The sequence below is a fragment of the Mus caroli genome, unplaced genomic scaffold (genome assembly GCF_900094665.2).
Source record: "Mus caroli unplaced genomic scaffold, CAROLI_EIJ_v1.1 scaffold_20358_1, whole genome shotgun sequence".
Lineage (NCBI taxonomy): Eukaryota > Metazoa > Chordata > Mammalia > Rodentia > Muridae > Mus > Mus caroli.
In genome coordinates, this window is record NW_018390257.1 from 1 (window position 1) to 4599 (window position 4599).

Below are 4599 nucleotides of genomic sequence, written 5' to 3' on the forward strand. Positions count from 1 at the left end.
GACTCACATCTAACCAATGAGAGAGGCATTCTAAGTCAGATCATACCAGTCCACAGATACTAAATGATACAATCAGAAAACCTTTTGAGAAGCAATCGCCCTCCACCCTACTACCTACTCCCCCTCCCTTTCTTTTCTCAGACAGGGTCTTTTGTAGCTCAGGAGGGTCTTGAACTCTGGATCCTCCTGGTTCAATGTTCCCAGTACCCAGCCTTGAGAGACATTTTTCAAACAATGTTTAACACCAGGTGTCAGACTCTAAACTTCTGAACTTCTAAGACCATCAGAAGCCAATTTACAACTATATAAAAAAGGCACCACTGTGGGTGTGATTGGCAAACACATTCTTGCACATTTCTGCATTTTCTTAAACTTTATTTACATTATGCTCTACCCTTGAAGTTTCCTTCTAATTATCTGCAAGCTGGATAACTACCTCACTCTGTCTCTCAAAAATCCCCTCACGGACGGGAAAAGTTAAGTAAGGGCTGGAGGGACATTTCTGAGGTTGTCTGGTTTTGTCCCTAAAAGACACCCAATGCCCCTGGACCCCTTGGGGCAGGCAGAGCAAAAGCTCTTCAGAATAACTTGGCTGCCTGGAAGCCACTGCAGGTCTCTTTTTCTGTGCTGTCTAGCAGGGTCACCGGTTTTATCTGGGAAACTCAACTCTTAACTTTAGTTGGGCCACCAGCTGCCCCTTGCCCAGCACCTTCCTGGACCCCATGGCCAGGGCTCCCAGCTCACCTGACCACATTAGGGTTGCTGGAATTCTCCAGGTGCCTCAGCACCGCCACCTCGCGGATGGTGGAGAGCGGCATGCCCTCCTCACTGGTCTGCACTCACAGGAGCTTCAGATTGAAGAAGCAGCAGCCTTTCTTCAAGTCGCGGGCCTTGAACACCTTCACTTAGGCGCCTTAGCTGATCTCCGTCATGCACTCAAACTGCTGATCAGAGCGACTCAGGCTGTCCTTCTCCATGCTGGCTGCAGGCTGCCGGCGTGACACAGTGGAACCAAGGTGCGCACTCGCTGCCTTACAGGCCTCCGGGAGGCACTGATTCGTACTCGCACCCGCAAGGCTAGAAGGACAGACTTCAAGCACAGCAGCTGTTAAACTCCGCCTAGCCAAGTCGCCACGCCGCGCTGCGCCGCGCCATCACTGCAGGAGAGCTCCGATCCCTCCTCTTCCCCCTCCTCAGTGATTACAGAGTCCGCCCACAATCTCTGCACCTAGGAGGAGGAGACAGGAGGACAAGGAGAAAGTGTGATCAGACTGCCCGGGAGACTTCCACCGGGTTCCACCAGCTCCCCCCCCCCCTTCCTCCCCTCTACTCGCCCTGGCTTCCTAATCCGGCCGGGTTTCTCAGAGAAAAACCAAGTTACTTTTCTTCCCCAGCAGGGCCCTGCAGTCTTAGCTAGGAAAAGGTCGTTGGGGGACCTCGGGTAGGAGCGCTGCGCGGGAAGCAGCGGGAGGCTACGGGGCGTGCAGAGCAGCTCAGAGTGTGCCTGGGGCGCGGGGGAAGGGAGGAGCCGGGCGCTTCAATGTCCTGGCTCAATATTTATACCTATATCGTTGTTCTCAGCTGCCCTCCCTGACTACGGGGTCCTAATCGTGCGGGGTACGGGGCGACCTGGGGTAATTCGGAAGCTGGAGTGAAAGCACCAGGGTTCACAGGTGTGGGGCCACAGAACGGGGTTGGGGCTCCTAAGACCCTGTAACCCCATGCTGCCAGTATGCCAGTGGTCAGACATCTGCTTGGAGATTGTTTCCTTTCTTTCCAGGTTCAGTTTTTCTACAGGGAGACATTTGAAAGGGACTAGCTTTCACAAGTGGTCTTTGGGGTATGGCAAGCTTAGTGGGAAACGAAATTCTCCTCCAACTCAGAGGACCTAACTGGTGGATTCTCAGGGAGGACAGACCATCTGTTGGGGAGGGCTGGGGCGACTAGAGGAGGGAGAGTGAAGGGCCCTGGAAGGGGAGAAGTGTCGTGCCACCCACCCCCAACCGCACACAAACACTAAGATCCCAAGGGTGTAGGAAAGGCAGGTCCATCACACTTTCNCTCATCCTGTCCTGAAAAAGTAACTTCAGGACTTTTCTAGCTAACTGGGACTGGCCCTTAAGTTTTCAACCCTTGCAGCAAAAGCAACCGCCCTTAAGATGGTGGGGGTTGGGGGCAGTAAACATAGGTCTCCCTGGTGTGAGAAGGGGCGGCCCTTGTGTAGAGACTTCCAAGAGTCACAACTGTATTGCTCTAAAGCTTCTTAGGAAATGAATATTCACTTGGAGTTCATAAGAAATCAGGAAACGCAGAGCTATCTGCCTCTCATCTCCTGGAAATACAGCACTGGTGATAACTGTAAAGCAGAAATACCGACTTTCCAGAAAGAGACTTCCCAACTACCCATGATGAGGTTTCCCAGACATGTTGAGACATGGCTTTCCTTTTAGGTAATATACGTGTGACTACACATTTGGAGCCTTTTTGGGTTTCGTTTATTTGTTTGAATTTGGAGCATTGCAATTTTTTTTAATTATATGTATGTTTTGCCTGCTGCAACCCGCACCTGGTACCAGCAAACCGTCAAAAAGCAAGCTAGCCAGGCACATGGAGCAGGCCCCCACTGGCACCCAGCGGGGGCTCTAGAAATCCCACCACAACCACATCTGTGCACCAAATGCATGCAATTCCTCCAGAAGCCAGAAGAGGGCATGGTGTTCAACCCAGAAATGCATTAATAGGATTGTTAGCTGCCCTCTGGGTCCTCTGGTGGATAGACAAATATTCTTAATAGAAGAGACTTCTTTCCTATCCCTACACTACGTTTCTTCTTTGTCCTTCCAGATTGTGTGGTTTTTAATTGAATAAGATCATCCAAAATCAAAGATAGAAGTTTATGGAGACCTATAGGTTCAGGTGCTTGAAGATGGAATGCTAATTTCCTAGGATACCTGGCACCCATCCAGAGCTCTTGTGGGTTCAAGATAAGGTCATAGAATTGACAAAGTTGGAGCAGATCTGTTACCTCTCATGTAATATAACCAGGCAGACTAGGCATGAAATGCCTAATTGATGAAATGCAGTGGGTAGAAGTAGAGGAAGGAATAACCATTTAAGGCCAGCTCACCACTGTTGAGATGAAACTTCAAACTCTCCTGCATGGATGGAGCCTGAAATAGAAGTCACATGCCTATGGTGGAGAGCATATCTGTGCAAGGCTAGGAAGGGAGAGCGATGGTTGATATTGATCTTAACCACACTAGATCTCAGTGTTTATTGAGGAAGTACGTCTTCCAGTGGATGCTTCATGCTTGTGAAGGTCTCCTGGAACAGATCTCATTTCTGAGACTAAATGTGAGTCAGAGACTTAATGTGTGAAGGAATTAATCCCCTGGATCCCCAAACTGGTGCTGTCAAACCAGGGCTTTTAAACAGAAGCCTGAGAAGGATTGAGGGATGTGTTAAGTTGTTCACTGTTTTTGGACACCTTCTCTTTCTAAGCTGACTGTGACACAGAAAGGGACACCTGTAAACACACAGGAAACCAATCATCATTAAGTGATATGGGTCTTCTTGTCCATCTTTCAATTCTCTGGTGGATGCTGACTCTTATTTACTTGTAGGTCTTCAGGGTACTGCTTGGCTGTTTTGGTAAATGCTACCTGTCGGGTAGCTTAACCTGATATCTAGTAATGCTATTTGTGCAGGGAGATAACAGCTTGACATCAGTGTTTTAAAGGACTAAACTGTCCCGATTATGCAGAGTGCACTGAGACACTTCCTGTTCTCTTTCAGATAGATATTCCTAGTCTTGAAAGCATTCTGTCAGCCATTCTCAAGGACCAGTCTTGTAGCAGCCAAACTGACTATGGAGTTTCAAATTGCTACTTGCCTTGTAGCTGTTGTAGCAGATGAATGAAGTTACAGGCCTGGAATGTAACTCAGGGAGCATGGACTTTTATTAGGTTCAATCATAGCACTGGAAGGTCAAAGAGAAGGAAAAATTACCCCATCTATACAGAATTGTTGGAGACAAAAACAAAACAAAAAAAAAAAACAAAAAAAAAACAACTGTGAGGCTCTATGGAGGCTTTTAAAGTCTGCCACCCTTTTCATAGATCCCTCCCAGACTTCATTTTTTGCCCTTAATTGGGTATATATATTCTCTAGGGAAAGTTTTCATAGTTGGGGTATAACCCAGAATATAAATACGAATACATAGATCATTAAATTCTGTATCTCTGGTGACTGGCTGATGAGATGGCTCAGTGGATAAAGGTAATGAGACCAAGCATAGAGACCTGAGTTCCTTTCCTGTGACCCACATCATAGGAGAGAAAAAACTCCATANATTGTCCTCTGACTTTCATGTAGGTGGGGGTGCCAGGTCTTAGCAGCTCAAGTTTCCAACTGCTCACTTACACTGAGAACTCTCCATCTGATACACACATGTAATTATATGACTCTGTGTTCCATTTGAGAGATTCAGTACTTTTTTATTTTTACTTTTGTTGCCCAGAAGCTAGAGAAACCAAGGAGGCCAGCATCAGACCAACACCTGAAACACTGGTTAGGGATTATGGATATAGGGAACTTGTA

At 47.6% G+C, this 4599-nt stretch overlaps 1 pseudogene; it reads right to left on the minus strand.

Moving 5' to 3' along the window:
* Positions 1-744: 744 nt before the first annotated feature.
* Positions 745-1723, minus strand: LOC115030327 (annotated as a pseudogene).
* Between the last annotated feature and the right edge of the window lie 2876 nt (positions 1724-4599).